Below are 25,278 nucleotides of genomic sequence, written 5' to 3' on the forward strand. Positions count from 1 at the left end.
TCATCAGAGATTTGTGAGTGCTTTGAATATCTTGCTTGGAATGGTGGTGGAGACTGAAGTATTAGGGCATTTAAGAGACTTGGATGAAAGAAAAATAAAGGGTTACGGGGTAGGGAGGGTTTGTATATTTTTTTTTAGCAATGTCAGCAAAACATTGAGGGCCTGTACTGTGGTGTATTGTTCTATGCCCCCACTTTGTAAAAATATATCCAACTTTGTCTTATAATCACTGAAGCAGCCTTCACTCTTGTGGTAGGTGCCTGGAATGTACCGCCAGAGGTGGTGAAAGCAGATGATACCTACACTTTAGGGGCATTTAGATGGCCACCTGAAGAAGCAAAGAAAGGAAGGACCCCCATGTGCAGGCAGCTACGATTTGGTATGATGGTCAGCACACACTGAGTGGACAGAATGACCTGTTCTCTATGTTTTACAGATACATCCTTTCCATTTTTCTGACTTTTGTTCTGATCTGACAAATAACTGCCTTTCTGTACGAAAAATAGAGGGTTATGCATCCGAGTCAGGGAAAAATTAGATTGTGTGAATGAAGATCTACCGGGACCAATGCCTGAAGAGGGCGCACAAAATCTGTGAACCAGTGCGGACTCGAAAGGCCAACATGGCCTGTTTCCGCTCCATAAATGGTTATATGGTTGTGGAGTAGGATAACATAGGTTGGGTACTGTGCTGTAATGTTCATATGTTGTCTAACCTGCTCAGCATTTCCAGTAATATCTGTTTATATCACTGAATTTCAGGATCTGGCATCATTTGGCCGGCTTTAGGAAGACTGTGTTGAGCTGTCTTTCTGAACAGTTGGCAAGTCCTTCTGGAGTAAAAGGACTGCCAGGGAGGGAGTTCCACAATTTAGACACAATATGAAGGACATGTGTATTTGATTGCAACCAGGAAACAACAAAGGTAAAGGTTCCATTATTGTCATGTGATACTACATTTAGAATGTAACATAAATGAAATTCTTTAACTTTGTCTACTGTAAGGAAGACAGAGAATCGCCACTTTTCCAGTGCCCCTCACAGAAATGCTGGTAGTGGTGGAGCTTCTGTCCTTGTCCTCCTTGGTGAAAGAAATCATAGGTTTGGGAGGTACTTCCGAGTAGCCTCTGCGAGGACCTGCAGTCTGGTTAGTAGTTCCTGTTTATCGCATTTGTGGTGGAAGGAATAAATGTTTAAGGTGGATAGTGGGTGCCAACTGAACAAGCTCCTTTTCCTGAATGGTGATAAGTTGGGGAGTGCATTCCATCATGCTTCAAACTTCTGTATCGTAGGTAGAAAGATAATGTCACTCACTCCACAATACCCAGCCTCTGACACGCTCTAAGATTCAGGATATTCATGTGGATTGTCCAGATGAATTTCTGGTCAATGACAAATCCCTAGGATATTGATGGTTAGGGGGGTTGACAATGGGCATTAGGGATGGGAATGTCTTTTTGGAGATGTTCATTGCCTTGGACATTTGTGGCACTAAAATTTCTTGCAACTCGTCACAATATTGCCTTGAGGCATCTTGGATTGTTCCATCTCCAAAGAGGTGTGCAAGGAATTGAAATGTGCAAACATCCTCACTTCCCACTTTTTCATGGACAGGTTATTGAAGCAGACAAAGGCATGGGTCCTGCAGAAGTACTGCGGGACTGGGATGATTAAGCTGCACTGATAACAACCTTCGTCCTTTGTACAGATTAAGGTGCATCAATTACAACCTTCTTCCTTTGAGTAAGGTGGTCACCCAACAACTGGAGTGCCTTCCATTTGGATGCCTATGGACTCCAATCACGCAGGGTCCCTTGATGCTATGCCTGGAAAAGGGCAGGCACTCTCACGTGGAGCTCTAATTGACCAACTTTGTGATGAGGTCTACATTGGCAAGCAGGTTATTGCTGTTTGACAGCACTATTGATGACCACCTCCATAAGTTTGTTGCTAAATAATTGGGTGATAATCATTTGGATCAGATATGTTAATTGGTCCTCCACATTTCATATACATTATGTAATACTGAATAGAAATGCTGGTAAAACCCAGCAGGTCAGGCAACATCTGCAGAAAGAATAAATGAGTTAATGCTTCAGGTCAAAGAGTTGTCATTAGATAATGGATTCACAACCTGAAGATATTGTTTCTTTTTCCACAGATGTCTGATCTGCAACATGTTTCCAGCACCTTTTCTTTCAGATTTCCAGCCACATCAGGTTTTTGATTTTTGTGCTGTGTAACATGGGAGGTTAGTCAGGAAGGTTCAGATGCTCAGTATTCATGGCGAGGCAGTAAACTGGATTCGACACTGGCTTTATGGGAGAAACGAGAGAGTGGTTGTGGATGATTGCCTCTCTGATTGGTGTGCCTCAAAGAATGGTGCTGGGTCCATTGCTGTTTGTCATCTATATCAATGATTTAAATGATAATGTGGTCAATTGGATCAGCAAGTTTGCATGAAACACAGAGTTTAGAGGTGTAGTGGACAGCAGGTGCAGCTTTCAATGCTTGTAGAAGGATCTGGACCAGCTGCAAAATGGCAGATGGAATTTAATGCAGACAAGTGTGAGGTGTGGCACTTTGGATGGACAAACCAAGATATGACACAGACAGTAAATGGAAGGGCACTGAGGAGTGCGGTAGAACAGAGGGATCTGGGAATTCAGATACACAAGTCCCTGAAAGTGGTGTTATAGATAGATAGGGTCGTAAAAGAGCTTTTGCACATTTGCATTCATAAATCAGAGAATAGGAGTTGGGTTGTTATGGTAACGTTGTATAAAGACATTGATGAATTTCAAACTGGAGTATTGTGTGCAATTTTGGTCACCTAACTATAGGAAAGATAGCAATATGATTGAAAAAGTGCAGAGAAGAACGACTAGCACATTGCCAGGACTTGAGAACTTAGTTGCAGGGAAAGGTTAAAAAGGTGAGGACTTTATTCCCTGGAACGTAAAAGAATGAGGGGAAATTTGACAGAGGTATACAAAATTATAAAAAGTTCCATTATTGTCATTTAATACTACAGTTTCAGAATGAAACATACATGACATTCTTTAACTTTGCCTACCGTAAAGAAAACAGAGAGTCGCCGCTTTGTCGAGCATCCCTCACAGAAAATTTTGACATTTAATAAAATTTTGACAGGTACATGGATGGGAGAGGTATGGAGATCTATGGACGACGTGCAGGTCAGAGGGACAGACAAGAAGGGATAAAGGGCCTGTTTTCTGTGCTGTAATGTTCTATGGTTCTTTGATTCACAGTGTTACTGGCCAATTTGGAGCCATCAATAATAAACATACGTATATATTATTTTAAAGATATATTTACCTTGGGAATTTCAAAAATGGGTAAACATGAGAGAGGTAAAGAGCCTGCAAAAACAAACAAATTGTTCATATACAATCAGTGTACAAATCTGCAGAAATCTGCAGAACAATGTGCTATACTTTTACAGAGCCAGTGGCCCAGGTTTGAATCCTGCACGTCTGTGAGTAGTTTGTACGTTCTCCCCATGACTTCTGTGGGGTTTCCTCGGGTGTTCCGATTTCATTCCACCCTCCAAAACGTAGGGGGTTAGTAGGTTAATTGGGCCGCATGGGTTTCAATGGCGAGAATGGGCTTCTACTGTACTGGATCATTAAAATTAAAATTTTCTTTTAAAAACAGGAATTGAGTGTTGAAAAAGAGCATGGGGGTCAGTATTTATGGTCAAAGTTCAGGGGGAAAAAAACCCCCAGATTTTTAAAAACTGTAATTGAAGAAAGATATTATGAATGAACTATCCTGAGATAAATCAACATGACAGCACAAGAATTAGGAACTAAAGGGCGCCATCTGCCAGTTCCCCAATTCATCAAGATCCTGACTGATGATCTACTTCAATTCCATTTCCCCTGCCCTATTCCCATATTTCTCTTTGTGTATCTCAATCGCCTTGATGCACAAAATTATTGCATCTTAAGAGCTGTCCTCGGAATATACGGGACCGATGGGTTTTTGCGCTCCGTTCAAATTCATTCAGAATATAAACTTAAGAAGTAAATAAAATAGGGTTAATGGAAGATAATTCTTTGTAGTATGGAACCAATTTGACACCAGGTGGACCTTGTGATTATGAGTGATACGAGAGTTTTTTGTTGGCTTTACAGAAAAAAAGATTTTTATAATTTGAACATGAAACAATTTGCGAACACTAAATATGTCATTGCAACTGTGTAGGATACAAGCCTTTGACCCATTCGCCAGAATTTTAACTTGAAATTGCTTTTCTTAATCAGGAAGATAATCCAGACAAGTTTTAACAATCACACTCCTCTTCTACAATCATCAATAACACCTGCAAAAGCAATGTCTATTGCTGAACAAAATTTAAAATAGACTCACCTGAAATGCTCTGTGTGGGAACACACAGGATATCTAAATGGTCAAAGAGTAGGATCAGCCCCTTGTATAAACGTGCTGTGTGGACAACAAGCAAATCCAGTCTGGATATCCTGTGCGTAAGCTGGCTACTTAAATGTGCCCCTGAACAAATCAGTTATGAATGACATTTGTGGTCAACTGAGAGCAGATTTCTCACTTACTCTCTCAACCACATTACATGTGACTGGGAAAAGATTAAAAGAGGAACCAGGAAAAAAAAACAGAAGAAAATTAATTCAAAACACCCTGCTTTCCCCCTCTACTCCCCGCCACAGTCCCCTGCTTTCTCTTTTACTTGAAAAAGTACAAGATATACAAATTTTATGTGGTCTTTCTTGAATTACATCCCCCCCCCCCCACCTCACATTACTGATACTGCACGTTTCTTCTCATTTTTAAAGTTGAATTTCTGAAGGTAATATTATTACCTCCACAAGACCTCAAACAAACACGAAAATGCAGCAGCAAAAACTTTCATTGTGAATTATTATCCAATATCGCTTAAAGAGATAAAATGCTGCAAGCAACAAAAAAAAATCAAGTTTCAATGCTTGGAAGTTACATCATTGTCCCTGCCAAACGTACAGTCACTGTAAAAGCTCCTAACAGGAAAAGTGTCTGCAGAGGTTTTACTATGTTCTGATTTAACCATTTTACTTATTGAAACAGAAATATAAAAGGTGTGGGGGGGGGGGGAGGGAGGGGAACATGATACATGGGAAAGCAGTGCTTTATTTTCATTTTTAAATAAACTCTTTGCAATCTCAGGTAGGAGAAGTCAATGCAAGGTCAGCACTGATTTCTCATATTTAATTGCCTCCAAGAAGGTAGCGTTAAGTCACCACTTAATCTATTCTTCACGCACCCAGATATGCAGACATATTACTGTTTGAAGGATACTATAATGAAAAGTCAAGTTAGAATGTGCTGAAAGTAAAAAGTGAAGTGAAATTTCTTCAGCCAGAGAGTGGTGAACCTCTGGAATTTGCTACCATGGGCAGCTGTGGAAGCCAGATTGTTGGGTATATTTAAGGTAGACATTGAAAGGTGTCTGGATAGTCGGGGTATCAAAGGTTATGGGGAAAAAAGGTGGTAGAGTGGAGCCGAGTGGGAGAATGGATCAGCTCCTGGGCCGAACGGCCTACTACACCTCTATCTTATGGTCTTATAGATTTGGAAGATATTACTGTACAGTGGATGAAATTAAAACCTGCAAATCACATCAGAGGCGTTTTAATTTTTTTCTTGCCGCTTCTTGCAAATAGAGTCAAGGGATAATAGTTCATCATGTATGAGTCCAATTTGTTGCTCTCGTAGAGCAAACTAAGTGGGCCTAAAGGCAGACAAGTCCCATAGACCTGATGAAATGCACTTCAGGAAACTGAAAGAAATGACAGAAGTTATAGTGGAGGCATTTATAATAATTTACCAAAAACCTCAGGATTCTGGACAGGTCCAGCAGATTGAAAGACAGCAAATGTCATGCACTGTTTAAAAAAGGGTGCAGGTAATGATACGCCAGTTAGCTCACGTCTGTAGTGGGAAAAGGGCTTGAAGCTATTATTAAGAAGAAATTATTCTTAACAGTGTGGAAGAATAGAAGGGCCTTGGAGTCCAAATCCATAGATATTTCAAGGTTGCCATGTAGATGGATAGGGTAATTAAGAAGGCTTATGGCATACTTGCTTTCACTAGTGGGGTGGTGGGGAATTGAGTTCAAGAGTCAAGGGGTAATGTTGCAGTGTTCTACTAAATGAAAACCAGACACAGTGTTAATCAGCAAAGACCCTTTAATTCAATTTGCCTCCTCTTTTAAATCCCTTCCGACCTGGACACGCAGGACTGGAAGTGACATCACCCCATGCCTGCCACTCACCTGCAGGGCATGTCATAAAGTAAAGACTACGGGACCCCTGCAGCATCTTGAAGAGGAGTACCCAACTCTCTAGTGCGTCATGACTCAGCCCACAGCACCATACGCGGCCCCCCCGGCCAGGTGAGTGAGCGACAACCAGGTCAGTGGCACTGTGCAGCCACTCAGCGAGCCGCGTGGGTGACAGTTCAGCCCACTGTGCTACGTGGCTTCTTGGCCCACCACACCAGCACTGTAAATCTCTGGTTAGACCACACTTAGAATATTGTGTTAAGTTCTGGTCACTTTATTACAGGAAGGGTGCAGAGGAGATTTACTAGGATGTTGCCTGCATTGGAGAACGTGTTTATGAGGCAAGGTTAGCGGAGCTAGGGCTTTTCTCTTTGGAGCAAAGAAGGATGAGAAGTGACAATAGAGGTCTACAAGATTATGAGCAACATTGAAAGGGTGGTCAGCCAGCACATTTTTCCCAGGCAAGAGTAATGTACAAAATGAAGGGAGGAAAGTTTAGGGTAGTGGGTGCCCGAAATGTGTTACCTGCAGTTATGGTGGAGGCTGGTACAATAGTCATTTAAAAGACTCTTAGACAAACACATAAATGAAAGAAAAATAGAGGGTTTATAATGCCACAAATGTTTCATTATGTTGAGAAGGTCAGGACAACTTTGTTACTGTGGTCACTACTGTGTAATATTCTGTCATCTCTGTTAAAATAATGAGACATCAGGCAAATGCAGCATGGATTCAGGAAGAGCAGGTCCTATTGACTTATTTACTGAAGTTCTTCCGGGATATAATGAACACAGTGGTTAGAGAGGAATGTTGTATAGATGGATTTCCAGAATATATTTGACAAGGAGGCACGTAAAAGACTTATCCATTAGGTAAGGATGAATTGAGTTGGGGCAAAGCATTAGAATGGATAGGAGATTGGTTAACCAATAGAAGACAGAGAGCTGGGATAAATTGCTGTTTCTCAGGTCGGCAATCATGAAGAATGAAGTTCCGCAAGGATCAGTGGTTCTCCGATTTTGGCATTCAACAGAGAGCAGGGTCCCACATGGGTCGGTGTTTCTCTGGGTGGCGATCAGTGCTGCAGAGCTTGGTGTTTCTCTGGGTGGCAATGGCGAGACGAGTGCCGCCGTGATCAACGCTGGGCTTGTAACTTTCACAATATACATCAATAACCTGGAAGAGGGAATTGTGTAGGGTAGAGGATGCAGAGTCTGCAGAGATATTAAGGTTAAGTAAGTGGGCAAGGCAAGGGACTGGCAGATGCAGTACAATGTCGGTAAATCCACTTTGGAAGGAAAACTAAAAGATCAGATTGTTATTTAAATGGTGAAAGATTGCAGCATGTTGTGTAGTGGGGTTGGGAGTGCTTGTACCCAAATCACAAAAGTTGATTTGCAGGTAAAACAGGTAATCCAGAAGGCAAATAGAGTGTTGGCCTTCATTGCCGGAGGGGTTGAGTTTAAGAGCAGAGAGGTTCTGCTGCAACTATACAGGGTACTGGCGAGGCCGCATCTGGAGCACTGCGTGCAGTTCTGATCTCTTTACTCGAGAAAGGATACACTGGCTTTGGAGGTGGTGCAGAGGTCACCAAGTTGATTCAACAGATGGGGGGGGTTACTTTATCAGGAGAGATTGAGTTGTCTGGGACTATACTTGCTGGAATTCAGAAGAATGAGAGGATATTCAATTTTTAAAAAATTTAGACAGCGTGGCAACAGGCCATTTCGTTTCATGCCGCCCAATTTACATGCAATTAATCTACACCCCCCCCCCCCCCAACTCTATACATTTTGAATCGTGGGAGGAAACCAGAGCCCACGCAGACACAGGGAGAACGTACAAACTCCTTACAGAGGGCGCAGGATTCGAACCCTCGTCCTAATCGCTGGCACTGTAAAGGCACTGTTCTCACCACTGCACCAACTGATCTTGTAGAAACATAAAATAGGAAAGGGCCGGGAAAGTTGTTTTCACTGGCAAGTGAGACTAGAACTAAAGGATATAGCTTCAAGATTCAGGGGAATAGATTTAGGACAGAAGTGAGGAGAAACTGCTTTTCCCAGGGAGTAGTGAATCTGTGAAGTTCTTTGCCCAAGGAAGCATCATTAAATATATTTAAGACAGAGTTAGAAAGATTTTTGTACAGTAGGGAATTTAAGGATTATGGAGAAAAGGATGGTAGTGGAGTTGTGTTCATGGCCAGATCAGCTATGATCTTATTGAATAGAGGAGCAAACTTGACCAGAGCATAACCAGATAGCCAACTCCTACTCCCATTTCTTCTGTAATTTCTGGTATTCAGACAGAAATGTGCAGTCTTTCAACAGGCGAATTATACCCTACTGTGCAAAGGCAGAAATCATCCCACACAAAGGATATCACACCACACACTCCACAGTTTCCCTTATATCTAAAGGTCTAAAGAATAGTCTCAAGACTACTGGCAAACATTGCCTGCCACGATGCTCATATGCTGCAATTGATTTTGTTGGTTATAGTGTCCTATTTACTGTGCATTGCTTTAGCAGTTTTGGTATGAATGACAAATAAAGGTGACTTGACTTATTTATCCTGGGCAAAACTTGGTTACATACACAGCCCAGAATGTTAACTCTGACTTTAAAAAAATGAAAATGTACACACAGCCCCACAATGATAAGCATTTATCAACTTAATTTACCATAAGCTAAATATAAAGGCAGAATTATGAGATTACTGATCTGAATGAAGTGCATGAAATTCAGATTTATTGTTAAAATACTATCTTGCATCATTTTGGAGAAGTAACCCAAAAAAGAGCCTGAAAAGAGGAAAGATTTGAAGGAAATTCCAAAATATTGTGCCCTGTCAACTGAAAGCAAGGCTGCCAATATAATTGAAAGGGAAAGCAGTGGAGTTGTTGTTGGGGGGGTGGGGGGTGGAAGAAGGGGAAAAACAAGTTACCATCTCCTGATCTGAAGCCCCACCAATGTTCTCTCACTCACAACCAGGAGAAATGTGAGAGGCCCAGCGACCATTTCCTCTCCTGCTGCCCTATGAGGTGCTGTTTGAGCTCAACCTGATCCCTCTAGGTCATATGTGTAGGGAGTCCCTTTGGTGCTGATAGCTGCGCTTCACTAAGGTGGGGATGGTAGGCATCACTGGACCTCACTCATCTCCTAAATCTCTCACTTGTTGGCTCCTCAAGCCACACCCTGGAAACCGCTTCAGCTAGCGGGCGAAAACAAGTGAGGGAGTGGTGTCATTACTACACCACTAGGTGATCATCCCAACGGCGGAGCAGGCGGAAGGGGAGACATCTCCTAATGACTGCAAAGGCGAATGAGGATGCCCAAACATAGGTAGGGAGGCTTGCGAGCACGCCGCAAGAACCACCGTGGACCCACAACACTCAGGGCTTGTCTACCTAGCGTGTAAAGCCTGGAGTCGGCGGACTGTGCGGAAGAAACCATCACTGGTTCAATGGGAAGAAAGGCGATTCTCAGCAATGCGTCGTGGAGCACTAAGAGGGCACAGTGAGACACATACAGAACACTGCTGGCCCTCCAATGCATTCTGACCTGTCTCCAGCCGTCTCAACTCTGTCTTGCCGCTGGGTCCAGATAGGCCGAGGCGAGAGAGTGAGGCTGACGACCTGCGCAACTCTCCCTCACTTTAATCCAAGTCAAGCGCAAGTCATGACTTCAACAACAACAACAAATAATAAGACACAGACCATGACTTAGAAGAAAATGTTCAATCCAGAACTGACATAAGGCACAGAAAAAAAATCTAAGTGGAATTCTGCAGGATGAGTGGAAAATTGATTCTTCTATTTAAATAGCAAGTAACTCAAACAAGGAAGGAATTGAGTAAAGTGAGCGACAATGGAATCAATCTATCCTCAGCCTGAATTTTCCTGGGCATTGTGTAAGCTGTAATGTGATGGTCACTCCCACGTAGAATCAGAGATGGGAGATCTTGAAGTGAATTCAGGGACTTGCTGCAAAAACTCAGTGGATCTGATCATACAAGTTGTGTGTAGAGCTCAGGATGAAGGGCATTTATGTAACTGAAAAGGCAGCAAAAAGTAACTGTGTGCAAAAATCATCAAAGCTCCAAAAATAACTTGATTCCAGGATGATAATGATGTAAAATGTTTGGGGACTTCCTTTTTGCAACTTTAATTAGATATTTTGTGGTCAGTGGAAACTGGGCATGCTGTGTTTGGTAACAGAGGATCTTTTCATTGTTTTCTTGCATCCAGTCTCGTTTTGTGGGTTCTGATGTGAGTGATGAGGTCAACGTGTGATCCACAGAGACAGCCACAGATGGCTAGAGCTAGACAGTGCTTGAAAGACTTTTCACAAGACTCTCCTTGCTCCCAAAATGATCAAGGATTTTCCAAATCACTCCCAATGCTTCTCCTCCATTGTGATTCCCGATGTCTTGGATTTGTTATTTAAAAAAAAAATTAGGTTTTGAGAACATACTTGAACCTATTCCTCGGTCCAGTGGGGAATTTTTCGGTGGCAAAGCTTGATAGAGAGTGCCTGGTTAAAGATTCGGCTGTTTAGGCACATGACCTCTTTAACGGAAACAACTCAGGGTAATTAGAACTTCAGTGCTGGGGACCTTGGGCTTGAGGAGGATGCTCCTGCTGGTTCAACTATCTTGCCGTTGGTTTTGGAGGACTTTTGTGGTTGGCAACCTTGTAGAAGGAAATTGGATGAGACCAGTACTTTGCACTGAAATGGTTTGGGATAAAATTGAAAGAGACTTGGGTAGTTTAGTAGACAAAGTAATAAATAGCTGGCTACTTACAACCAGTTTGACATGCATCCTATGTCTGCTTCTGTGCACTGCATCAAAGTACATCCGTCACTGAGTTCAGGGACATTTTGCGGCATATCAAGCATAGAAGAAGTCTTGAAGGGCCTGTTTCCATGTCTCTGACTACATGACACTGACAGCTTTGACAACAAATATGGGGACAGAGCTCACAAACACCCAGCACTGAGTTGTGATGCTCAGCATGTGTCGACTGGCCCCATTCATCTCAATGGAAGACTGGTTGGAAGACTGCTCACATCAGTAATAAAACAAAACAACTTGACGCACGAGTGATGAACCTCTTGCCCCTGCTTGACCATTCAAAAACCACCATAGTCCATCATTACCCCAGCACCACTTTCCTCCACTAATCCCTCATCCTTTGACTCCATTATACCCCAAAAGAATCCATCAATCGCAACCTTGAATATACTCAGCAACTATGCCTTCAATGGACACCTCCATTTTTGAAACGGCCATCTATAGTTCCAGATACCTCAAGCACGAGAACTATCATTCGGTGGCACGGTAAGCATAGCGCTTATGCTGTTGCAGGGCTAGCGACCAGGGTTCAAATTCAGCGCCATCAGTAAGGAGTTTGTACATTCTCCCCGTGTCTGCAATGGGTTTCCTCTGGGTGCCCCAGTTTCCTCCCACCCTTCAAAATGCCTGGGAGTCGTAGGTCAAATGGATTTAATTTGGCTCATGAGCCAGAAGGGCCTGTTCTGGCTCCTCACTTGCTTCCAGAGTAGGATGGGCCCTGGGGAGGTCAGCCACGTTGGAAGTGTGGTCCAAGTCACAGATTTCATGGGAAAGGAAAACATACGCTTATGCGGTGTGGCATTTGTGGCCGGACGTAGCAGGAACCTGATGGAGTGGAGTGCCTCTGGGAGGATCTCTTGCCAGTGGGATGCCTTTGGACCACAGGGCTAGGAGGACGGTCTTCCAAACCACGGTGTTCTCCCTCTCCTCTTGCCAGTTATCCCAGTGATGTAACTTGTGGTCCTGCTTATGGCAATGCCACTGGCCAACAGGTACTGGCACAGCTCATCACTCATAAAAGATGGCCCCCTTCACTTCGGATATAAGTGGGGAAGAGGCTGCACAGGGCCTTGATGGTTTGACAGCAGTCATGTCAGAGCAGGGGATGGCAAATGGAAAACGGGAATATTCATCGATGATGTTAAGAAAATACATGTCGCAGTCAGTGGAAGGCAGGAGTCCTTTACAAATTGACACTGAGTCACTCAAAGGAGTGGGTGGCTTTAATTAATTGTGTCCTGCTGGCCGGTAGAAGTCCGGCTTGCACTCAGCACAGACCTGGCAGTTCTTTGTCACGGATCTAACTTCATGAATGGAGTACAGCAGGTTGCATGCTTTAACAAAAATCTGATAAGTCCGGGGCGGCAGAGATCATTGTGGAGATTTTGCAGTCAGTCTCTCTGGGCACCGGCACAGGTCCCGAGGGACAGCGTGTCTGGTGGCTCATTAAGTTTCCCTGGCTGGTACAGAATATTGTAATTGTAGATGGACAATTCAATCCTCCACCTCAGTATTTTGTCATTTTTGATTTTGCCCCACTGCTGAATGTTAAACAGGAATGCAACTGCGCATTGATCAGTCAGCAGGGTGAATCTCTTACCGGCCCAGTAATGGCACCAGAGCCACACTGCCTCGACAATGGCCTGGGCCTCTTTCTCATCTGAGAAGTGCCAAATCTCGGGCCCTGTAGGATACGTGAAAAGAAGGCTATTGGTCTTCCTGCCTGTTTAAGGGTAACTGCTAGGGCGAAGTCAGATGCATTGCTTTCCACTTGGAATGGGGTGGGATCGTTCACAGCATGCATTGTGGCCTTAATGCAATTGAAAGCAGCACGAGCCTCCACCACCAGGGGGAAGGATGTGGATTTGACGAGGGGATGTCCACATAATTGGGGACCCACTGAGCATAATAAGAACCCAAAGCACCTCCTCCGGGTCGATGACTCTATTCTCCACGACATAGCCAAGCATGGACAGATGGGTTGTGCGAAACATGCACTTGGCCTTGTTATATGCAAGATTAAGGAGCTTGGCTATTTTGAGAAATTTCTGGAGATTGGCGTTAAGGTCCTGCAGGTCATGGCCACAGATGGTGACGTTATCGAAGTACGGTAAGATAGCCCACAGCCCCTACTGATCCACCATCCGGTCCATCTCCCACTGGAAAACCGGTACACTGTTCATGACACCAAGGCGATCCACAGGAAGTGGTAAAGCTGGCCACCTACCTCAAAATCATGCACTGGCGGTCTTCTGGGTGGATAGAGATTTGATGATATGCCGATTTCAGGTCAATGGTTGAAAAGACTCTATGCTGGGCAATTTGGTTGACCATGTCAGCAATCCGTGGAAGAGAGTATGCATCCAATTGGTGTATCTGTTGATGGTCTGACTGTCGATGACCATCCTAATCTTTTCCCCGTTCCGTACTACCACTACATGTGCTCTCCGGGGGCTGGTGCTGGCTTCAATGACCCCCTTCTTGAGTAAGTGCTGTACCTCTGCCCGGATAAAGACCCTGTCCCTGGCAATGTACCTCCTAGTTTTGGTGGCAATGGGTTTGCAGTCGAGAATGAAGTTGGCGAATAGCAATGGTGGGGAGGGGAGGGGTTGCAATTTTGAGTGTGGAGAACCTGCCAGTCCTGTGCGGTGAGTTGTAGGGTTGCCTATTTGAAAGCTGTCGATTACATACAGTGAGGGGTGGACGGGGCCCATCAAACTCCATCGTCATGCTTTTAAGGTGACACTGAAAATCCAGTCCCAACAGTACGGCAGCGCAGAGCTGCGGCATTACCATCAGTGTAAAGCAGTGGTTCTCAACCTTCTTCTTTCCGCTCACATACCACTTTAAGTATTCCCTATGCCATTGGTGCTCTGTGATTAGTAAGGGATTGCTTAAGGTGGTATGTGAGTGGAAAGAAAATGTTTGAAAAACCATTGTTTTAACCATCCCTAAGTGACTCGTTATGTGTACGGTTTCATATCTCTAAAGGAAATAGGCCAATGACAATTTTTCTCAAGCAAAATATTTCAGTAATAATTGGGTCTAGAGCAGTGATTCTAAATCTTCCCTTCCCACTGACATACCACCTTAAGCAATTCCTTACTAAGAGAGAGCCAAACAGGCTTAGAGAGAGAGAGAGAGAGAGAGAGAGAGAGAGAGAGAGAGAGAGAGAGAGAGAGAGAGAGAGAAAGAGAGAGAGAACTTCTACAGTGTTACAGTCAGTAACAGCAGCTGGGACTAGAAATTGTGGTGACCTGAAAGAAAGAGGTTATCATCTGGAGAACCCTGAGGGGGCAAGTTTCATCAGCAAGAATGAGGTGACTGAGGAAAGTACCTCAGTTGTGGATGTCCTGGAACAACAAATCTTTCTCTGAAAACTGACAAGAACCAAAGCCTGGTGAACTTCATAAATGTTAAATTCTGTGCACAGTATAAGAATTGCCTGCAACCAGTGAACTTGGAGTAATGAGAGGTGAGATTGGACTGTGAATCAAAGCACTTTTCTGAACTTACACACACATTACATAAATGTGTGCTTAGAATTAGAAGGGGGTTAAGTTAGGTTAGTTAAGTCAATCGTGATAAATTAAAGTGTGATTCTGTTTTCATGTTTAAAAGATAATTAAAAGTAACTTTTGTTTAAGTATCCACTTGTCTTGCTGGGTTTTGGGGTTCTCTGGGCTTGTAACGCAACAAACCCGAACTCTTGCTCAGCTGTCATAGCCCAGAGTATTGACAATGACGTCAAATTGAGACTCAACAGTTTAAAGCGTTGCTAGCAATGTGTCCATCTGTGAACAAATTTAATGAAAGGCTTAAAACAACATGTATTGAACTAACATGCATTATGATGCCTTTTAAAAAAAAAATCAGCTCCTCCTACTGGTCTCTGGATAAATATATATATTTTTTCTTATCAGTATCAGTCTCTCATCGCTGTAAACTCAGGATATCGACCCAGACAGTACCATCAATCTTTAAACCAGTATAGTCTCAGTGTAAACAATCACGTCAACCACTCCCACTCATCTCCATAGTAACACTGAAGAGCAACCACATCACAGAGTTGTAACCAGTAATCAATACCCACATAGCATTCTTTCACCATACCAAATACATTTGGCAAGTCCAATGATCACAATTTTCCATCCTTTACAGTACTTACATAAAGCCAGCAGTAAAAATGGGCCTTGAAAGTCTCCCAAAAAGATGAACTCCCGAGTTTAGTCCATGTTACTCATTCAACTTTAAGTAATGAGATACGTGCTTATATTTCTGGTGAGTCCACATCCTGCACCCACCCCACCCCCACACCATCAGTTTTAATACACTAACTATTCAACAGCACTAAACGCATGAACTCCTATTCAAATCCACAACATCTTCCAGACCACAACAGTTTCAAGTTCAAAACATATCCATTCCTGATGAGCATTTCACCAAACCCTGTGAAACAGCCTCAAAACAATCAATCAAATGCTTTTTCCCCAGTCAGTCGCAAAACCTTTCCCCCACAGGATTAAGTACATGCTGTATGTCGAGGCAGTCTTGTTCTGTCAATCTCACCATCTCGGTTCCTGTTAGTGTTGAGGGGAAAAATATTTTCAGGACACTCAAAAGGTCATTCACACGAATGATGCATTCAGGCACTACCTCCCCTTCCTACCACATCTCAGGGCAGAGAGGAGGGAGTTGAAGGTCAAGAAAGAGGAGTATGTGTCAATTTGAAAGAGTCAACATGATGTAAACACTGCAGAGTGGTCAGTGGGTTTAATTCTGTACAGTATCATCTTTGCCAAGCATAGCCATTCAAGAGTTGGATTATTCAATTAATCACTCCATGAGGGAGTTGCTTCAGTGACTGCACCATTGTTTCAGAATAGAGAAAGCCATCATTATTTGCTGTCCTGCAGAAACTCCATGACAACAGCTTCTTAACCTACAGAAAAGTACAGGCCCTTCAGCCCATAATCTGCTAACCTATGTAGTCAAAACACACAGAAATCCTGGAGGAACTCAGCCAGTCTCACAGGATCCACAAGAGGTAAAGATATATTACTTACATTTCAGACCATAGCCCTTCTTCAAGGTATAAGCAAAATAAATAAAAAATATAATTTGAATCAAAACTGACCTAGGTAACTATAGTACTGACCAACCAATGTAAACCGACTCCTTAACAATCTAATCCTCCTCTACTTCACATCCATAATTCTCAATTTTACTTACATCCATGTGCCTACTTAACAGTCTTTTAAATGTTGCTATTGTACAAGCCTCCTCCACCATCCCAAGTAATGCATTCTGGGTCCCACCTGTGAGTAAACCTCTGACATCTCCCTTAAACTTTCCACCTCTCACCTTAGATGTTCTCTGGTATTTTCCTCTGGGAAAAACTGCTGGCTGTCCACTCTATCTATCCCCCTCATAATCATATAATCTTCAATTAAGTCACCTCTTATCCTTGGTCATTCCAAAGAGGAAAGCCCTAACTTTGTGAACCTTGTTCCTAAGACATGTTTTTCCAACCTAGGTAACTTCCTAGTAGATCTAAACCTTTTTTAATAGGAATACAAACAGTGAATTTCAGATTTTTTTAAGACTTCAGATTTATTGTGTGACAGATTATGTTGTGTTTGTATTGTATATAGATATGTTTTTTGGGAGATAAATTGGGGCAGGTTTTATTTAGTGTAGGTCAATTACAAACACTTCAAAACAGATCTCATTTAAAATACTGGAGCTCTGCTCATGCTAGACAGCCCAGCAACAAGTGCCTTTGCAAAAGCTTTGAAGAGTACCCAAGAGACTTCACTATGGATTATTGTTTTGAAAAGCAACAGATGAAAGAACATGGAGGAGTAGGTTCAGAGCCGCAGGCTATCTGGAGTGTTCTAACAGGCAGAGAGGGAGTCAAACAGGCTTTTCTGAGAGAGAGAGAGAGAGAGAGAGAGAGAGAGAGAGAGAGAGAGAGAGAGAGAGAGAGAGAGAGAGAGAGAGGAGGGGGGGGACAGGCTGTCTAATGTTTCACTTGAAATAAGAGAAACAAAAAGGAACTCTGTGGTGACCTGAAAGAAAGAGGTTATCATCTGGAAAACATTGATGGGGCAAGTTTCTTCAGCAAGACACTGAAGTGACTGATTACAAGGAATCAGTTGTGGGAGTCCAGAAAACAACAAATCTCTCTCTGAAAACCATTTACCTTTCAAGCACCAAAGCCTGGTGAACTTCATAAATGTTAAAATCTGTGCACAGTATAAGAATTGCCTGCAGTGAGTAAACTTGGAGGAATGAGAGGCGAGACTGGACTATGAACCAAAGAACATTTCTGAACTTACACACACATTACATACACGTGCACTTAGAATTAGAAGGGGGTTGTTAGGTTCTTTGGCTTGGCTTCGCGGACGAAGATTTATGGAGGGGGTAAAAAGTCCACGTCAGCTGCAGGCTTGTTTGTGGCTGACAAGTTAGGTTAGTTAAGTTAATAGTGATAAGTTAAAGTGTGATTCTATTTTCATGTTTAAAGATAATTAAAAGCAACCTTTCTTTAAGTAACCATTTGTCTTGGTGAATATCTATTGCTGCTGGATTTTGGGGTCCTCTGGGCTCGTAACAATTGTCAGAGTACATATATGACATCGCATACAACCCTGAGATTCTTTTTCCTGTGGGGATGCAAGAATTAACAGCATTTCACAGAACGTATCCAGCCCATTCAGTACCTAGGCATGGGCCCACCTTGCAGTCATCTACTATTTTCATTGCTCATTCAACCCTAACCCTTGTTGCTCCACACACAGCTTCTTGGACAAACTTAATTAAACTCAATGGTAGCTCTATTAGACATTTTAAAACCATCTGATCATAACACTGAGTTTAAAACTATACACTCAAAACCATTAGCTTCCATTTGTATTAGGTGGAAAATACAGGTATACCCCACTTTATGAAACTGGAGCGTTCGTACAGAACCTTTCTTAAGCTAAGAAGCGATTACCATTGATTTCTATGGGAAATTTATTTGAGTGTTCCCAGACCCAAAAAATTATCCCCCAAATTATACCAAATAACACACAAAACCTAAAATAACACTAACAAATAATAAAAGCTGAAATAATAAATATATAGAAACAATGTATGCACAATGTAGTTTCATTAACCAGAATAGGGAAGACAATGTTTTGACAACCCCACCAGGCGCTCTGTGACCTCCCCTCTGGCCACTTTTTTGTAAATGTGAAAATTCTTTCGTAAAAGCAACAAATCTTTCATAGAACCAAACACGCTTTCTTTGTAAAAGCAAATTTTCGTAAAATGAGGTATTCCAGTACTCGCTTTACGCAAATTCACTTTTATGAAGAAACCTGTTCATTTTTACAAAAAGCAGCAGGCAGGGTGGTCTCAGGGTGGATAGTGGGACTGGGAACAGTCAAAAAATGTTCCCATAGAAATCAACAGTAATTGCTTCTTCGCTTTATGCCATTTTGGCTTAACATAACATATAACATAACAATTACAGCATGGAAACAGGCCATTAGGCCCTTCTAGTCCACACTGACCCAAACACTCCTCTCTAGTCCCACCTACCTGCACAATGACCATAACCCTCCACCTTCTTCTCATCCATATACCTGTCCAGCTTACAAAAGGTTCCATAGGAACATTCTCGTTTCATAAAGTGGGGTATGCCTGTATTCGTAAAGCAGGGTTTGCCTGTATTGGTAACAATTCTATTGCTATTGATATGTCTTCCGAGCTTGTCTACTCCCATTCCTTCCAAATATTTTACTATAGCATTCTTTTTGTCCTTTACTCTTTCCCCTCTTCCACCCTTTCGCAGACCTTCCCTTCTGATCTTTTCTTATCACATCTCCAATATTTCCCAGTTCAGATGGAAGCTCAATGAATGAAACATTCATTTAACTTCTCACAGATTCTGCCTGAACTGCCATTATTTCTTGTGATTTTTCATTGTTGCTGCACACTGGAAAATTATGATGTACAGATCCCAAACCAGTGTGGAATTACTTCAGCCAAACCCAGATGAGTATCTGTACAGTACAATGTCCAGCTGGAAATCTAGTTCTGTGCATAATGCAGATGTAAGGTGAAAACAATTCTTTACTTCCACTAAAACTAAAAGGCATATCACATTTTTAACCCAAGGATGTCACCGTTACGGGGGCCGCGTAATGTTGAGAGTCCAGGAGGCTGCAGATCCTAGGAGCTCCCAGACCTAGACCAGAAAACAGCATTAAAAATTGAAATCTGGGACAAATAAAAGAGTAAAATTCTTGTCTGAATACAAGAGGATGAGGAAGCTTCAATCAATGAAACAAAAATGAAATTACAATGAGGATATGGGCAACCCGACAAGGATCCGAGGCAAGTGGAGGATCCTCGTGTTGGGTGTCAACCCAAGGCCCATTGAAGACAACGCAACCCCCCCCACCCTCAGCAACAATGAAGGTAGGCGGTGCCCACAATGGAGAAAAGGCTAGTCAAAGCCTTGGAGCGGGTGAGCGGGAGCGAGGGAGGACAGCTGCCTCTCCCTCGCAGCTTGTGGGTAAAGCAGCAGTCTCTCCAACAGTCAGGGTCTGCTGACGGTGTGTTGAGTCGGGGAGCGGCGGGCTCGAATAGAGCCAGTGAGAGCTTGGGAATTGCGAGCTCTGACGAGGATGCGGAGGAAGTCGACCGAGACAGTGATCACGAGGGCCATCAAGTCAGAGATGAGGGTTGGTGGGGTGAGGGATCCAGCCACGAAGCCAGGAGAAGCTGGAAGGCCAGGCTGCAACAGAAAAGGGAGGATGAGGGCCCGGAGCCCTCCTTAAGAGACATTTTACAGACTCTGACCCAAATGGAAAATAGGGTGGAGAAAGTAGTGGACAGAAGGGCCAGAGACATGTCAGAAAAATTAGACAGAATGGAAGGGGACCCAGGTGAATACAACAGGCAGGGTGACAGAGGTAGAGGAGAGATTGGGGGCAGGGAAGGATAGAATTGCCATAATGGAGCAAGAAATTAAAGGTCTCCTTAAAGAAAGAGATGAGGTATGGGGGAAGCTGGACTTCCTGGAGAACTTCACAAAACTCTGTATCTTTAAAATAGTGGGATTGAAAGAAGACTCCGGGGGTGGGAGGATCTTGCAGAGTTCCTAATTAAATGGATCCCCAAAGCACTAGTAAAGGAGGCGCTGGGAACCCCCATTATAATTAAAAATGCCTTTAGAGCCCCAATCCCTAAGCCAGGACTGGGACAAAGACCCCAGTCGACCCTTATAAAGCTAAAATATTTTCAAGACCGTGAGAAAATAATAGGGGTAGTGGCAAAAGGGGCAATTCAAAGGGGAGCTCCCCTGGAGTACAGGGGGTCGAAAGTGTTCTTTTATCCAGATTTTAGTCTAGCTCTGCTCAAGAGGTGGAAAGACTATGAACTGGTTAAGTGATTGGCAAAGCAAAAGGGATATGATTGTGTTCTATATCATCCCGCTACCCTGAAAATTATGTTGCTGGGGGGGGGGGGGGGGGGGGGGTGAAGGGAGGAAATTTTTTTTTTTTAAAACCAGAAAAGGATAAAGTGCATCAGTTTATAAAATCTCTGCTGGCAGTAAACGGGGGACCAAGTGGAAAAGAATAAAAGGGAGCAATAAGATTTTTAAAAATTGTTAAAACTGGTCGACTGCGAGGACTTAGATTTCTGTGTTATATAAAGAATGGACTTTTGGCTGTTTACAGTTTAAAAAAAAGTGAGGTGATGCCAACTTAAATAAAATAGTAATTTAAAGAGGCCGCAGGATGAGATCAAATATCTCTGAGTCAATATTGATGGCAACTTTAGCAATTTTATACAAGTTGAATTATGGCCCCTTGCTGGAGAGAGCCGATGAGGATTTAAATAGATGGATGCCCCTGCCCATAATATTAGTGGGCAGGGTTAACTGCATCAAAATGAATGTATTGCCAAGATTCCAGTATCTTTTCCAGACATTGCCTGTGCTGTTGCCCGGGGTTTCTTCAAACAACTGCTGCACAAAGTCAGAAGTTTCTCTGGAATGGTAAGGCGGCAAGGGTCTCTATGGAAAAATTATCATGGGACTACAGTCTAGGCAGATTGAGGATGCCACACTTTAAAAATTACAGGCAGCTCAGTCGAGATACATCACCTCTCTCTTCCAGGGAGGAGATGTACCATCATGGGGACAAATTGATCTGCACCTGGTGGGCGAAGGGATGGCAGAGGACTTTATTTATAAATGGGATGCTAAATTGCTGTCAGGAAAGAAGAGCAGCCCCACATTAAAACAAGTGATTAATATCTGGAACAAAATTAACCAATATTTGAACATCGAAGTGAGACTGTCCCCAAAAACACCCTGACTCTTAGTAAGTTTAAAACCATTAACGGTAGGTAACAAGATCCTGGACACTTAGCGCCGTAATGGCATCAGGTGCATAGAGGACTATTATGAGCAGGGGTAATTAATATTGTTTGAGCAAATAAATATTATTTGTCAAATCAGACATTCCACTGCTATCTTCAAATAAGATCTTTTTTACGGTTCCAAGTATGGGCCTACTTCGGGGCAGTGCCATGGAAACCATGATTCGAAGGGGGAGTGGAAAGAAATTAATTTCTGCAATGCATTTCATGCTCCAATCAGATGGACCCAAACCGGGACTCCATAGGTCAAGAGTTGGACTTGGGTACTGAAATTGATGAGAGATGCTGGTCCGACTTAGGCCAGGACAGCATGACCACGGTCATCAATGGAAGGTAAAGGTTGGTGCAGCATAATTTATTGCACGAGCTATATCTAACGCCACAGAAAATAAACAGGTCAAAACTAGAACTCTCGGACCAATGCTTCAGATGCAGTATGACGACTGGGACGGTCGTGCACACAATCTGGTCATGTGCCAAGGAGAGGCCTTTTTGGGAAGAATAAGACCAAGTCCTAGACAAAATCATATGTAAACAATTCCCGCAAGACCCAGAGTTGTTCCTGTTGGGAAACATAATGGACATAAGGCTTACAACGACGCTGTCCAAATTTCAAATCCAATTTGCATTAATCACATTGGCAGTGGCCAGGAAGTGCATTGCGGTGACTTGGAAGTCTGACTCTAGTCTTTTAGTATTGAATGATGGAACAAGGAAATGCAGAGCTGCGTTCTCTTGAAGAAAATAACTTTTAACCTGAGGAAAAAAATACGGTAACTTTCATAGGATCTGGCAGCCATACATGCACTACATAGGCACATGGCGGCGATTGGTTTTCCCGTTCCTTGCTACGGTTTCCTCTCCCTTGCACTGATCCCGATCAAGGAAAGTCAGGAATGAGTATTGGCCCAGAGGCATACTCATCGAGCTGTGACAATCCTTGCCCCTTATTTATTATTTATTTTCCAAATGTCAAAATTTTGTTGTGGTTGGGCAAAGTATGAGTGAGTCGCCTCATTTTATATGTGAAGGAAGAGGGGCTGGTAGAGGTACAGGCTTGTATATATAGTCATAAAGAGAAATTAATACATGTGTATTTGAATTTGAACTTCCATTGTTGGAATGACACTGTTTATGGCTGTACAAGCTTGTGTGAAAATATATAAAATATTCAAAAAAAGTGTCACAGTTACCAAAGTTAACAAAATCCCACACAAAAATGAAGGTATTGTTGAGAAGTTCAATGAACTCAAGCCCTGAACTAAATACAATTTATACAAGTTGAATTATGGCCCCTTGCTGGAGAGTCGAGGAGGATTTAAATAGATGGATGTCCCTGCCCATAACATCAGTGGGCAGAGTTAAGTGCATCAAAATGAATGCGTGGCCAAGACTCCAGTATCTTTTCCAGACATTGCCTGTGCTGTTGCCCTGGGGTTGTGTTGAGAGAATGCTCATTTTCTTTGTCCTACAGAGTCACGAGGCCATGCTAGATTTGGTAGAGGAATCTTTATTTTTGTCATAACTATAACTGGGACTGATGCAATCAGTGAAGCAAGCTCAGATGGTGGGTTGGAGGGCCTAGTAAAGGGAAGAAGGGGAAGAGTGATAGAACTATCAAGAAGTTGAAAGTTTGGCACAATTATAATAAAATTGGACATCCAAAGAAGAAACATTACATTTAGCATCAAAAGTAATCTGAAGTTTGTTTGAGATATTGAAAGTGGCCTCATGGAGAATGATTAATACCAGGGCTTATTATCGTAACAAAGTCAAAGACCGGACAACCATTTTAAATTGGGGAATAAACCAAAAAGGTTTATCTGTCATCACATTCATTTACATGGTATTGTTGCCTTAATACTTCCCTTTTTATCATTCTGTTCCAACCTCAAGCTCGGCATGGCTGAAAGCCATCTGAATCCTATGCATATTCTACATCAGCAGAAAATGTAATTCTTTACTGTAAATTACAGAAGTAATCTTCCAGAAAAATAACAGAAACATTTTCCAGTCATTGACTTTGATGAGGAATTCTAAATATAAAAACCTTATTTCAGTCCCATTACAACTGGGTGGTGTTTTTAATCATATCAGTGATTTAGATGAGCTCCTAACATCAAACTTCTCTCAAATCATTCATAATAATCTTAACAGCAGCACAAATGCTACTTCAGATAAATTTCCATTTTGTATGAAAACAGGCCCTTAGCCCACCAAATCAGTATAGTGATCATCAACCACCCATTGACTCCACTGATAGGCTCTATCAATAACTCCAAAGTAGAGTGAGGAACAATAGGCTTTATTCTACTTTAGACTTGTAGCTGGCCCAATTCCATGTGCTCGACTGAGGACAGGGAGGTCAACCTCTATTCCAAGGTCACAAGGGTAGGAGTTAATAGGGAACGAGTCACCAGTGGGGGACGGCCAGCTATCCATTGACAATCACATATTAATATCACCACACCTACATTAAAACATTCTTAAATTTTCCCTACATTCTCATCAACTACCTAGAGATTTTACCACTCTCCAGCACATCAGGGGAAATTTAAAGTGGCTAGTTAGCCTACAAGCCTGAGATACCTTTTTTTTAAAATTTTTTTTATTTTTCACACCATAAACCACATTAACCATGATACATACTTTTTCCTTTTCAAATATATACAGTGCCATTTTGCCCCCCCCCTCCTCCCATCCCACCCTCCCTACCTCCCCCCTCCCGTCCATTTAAAGTACAAAATCTAGGATACATTAAACCAGTCAAACAATGTTGTCATTCAATAAAAATAAACAAGAAATTCCACTGAGTCAATTCTTTTCATTTTCTTCTCCTTTCGTTAATTTAGGTAGTGAATGTCCCCGGTAGGTTTTCACTATTGTGTTTCATGTAAGGCTCCCATATTTGTTCAAATATTTCAATATTATTTCTTAAACTATATGTTATTTTTTCTAATGGAATACATTTATTCATTTCTATATACCATTGTTGTATTTTCAAATTATCTTCCGATTTCCAGGTTGACGTAATACATTTTTTTGCTACGGCTAGAGCTATCTTAACAAATCTTTTTTGTGCATCCTCCAAATCAATTCCAAATTCTTTGTTTTTTATGTTACTTAGGAGGAAGATCTATGGATTCTTTGGTATATTGTTTTCTGTAATTTTATTTAATATTTGGTTTAGATCTTCCCAAAATTTTTCTACTTTCTCACATGTCCATATTGCATGAATTGTTGTTCCCATTTCTTTTTTACATCGAAAGCATCTATCAGATACTGTTGGGTCCCATTTATTTAACTTTTGAGGTGTAATGTATAGCCTGTGTATCCAGTTATATTGTATCATACGTAACCTCGCATTTATTGTATTTCTTATCGTTCCAGAACATAACTTCTCCCATGTTTCCTTTTTTATCTTTATATTTAAATCTTGTTCCCATTTTTGTTTAGTTTTACCATTTGTTTCCTCATTCTCCTTTTCTTGCAGTTTAATATACATATTTGTTATAAATCTTTTGATTATCATTGTATCTGTAATCACATATTCAAAGTTACTTCCCTCTGGTAACCTCAGACTGCTTCCTAATTTGTCCTTCAAGTAGGATCTCAGTTGGTAATATGCAAGCACTGTATCTTGAGTTATATTGTATT

General features: G+C 42.2%; 1 protein-coding gene and 1 long non-coding RNA gene across 3 annotated transcripts in view; one reads left to right on the forward strand and one right to left on the reverse strand.

The window, feature by feature from the left end:
* The window catches only part of prkd3 (protein kinase D3), a 384,168-nt gene that overhangs the window by 57,919 nt on the left and 300,971 nt on the right, over positions 1–25,278 (reverse strand). The gene's annotated exons all lie outside the window — the stretch shown is intronic.
* LOC138760409 (uncharacterized) lies at positions 1,006–21,235 on the forward strand. The gene is made up of 4 exons (XR_011355589.1): positions 1,006–1,146; positions 6,274–6,429; positions 19,348–19,650; positions 21,165–21,235. It is a non-coding gene; the product is annotated as an uncharacterized lncRNA (long non-coding RNA).

Source organism: Narcine bancroftii, chromosome 4 (genome assembly GCF_036971445.1).
Source record: "Narcine bancroftii isolate sNarBan1 chromosome 4, sNarBan1.hap1, whole genome shotgun sequence".
NCBI classification, from domain to species: Eukaryota; Metazoa; Chordata; class Chondrichthyes; order Torpediniformes; family Narcinidae; genus Narcine; species Narcine bancroftii.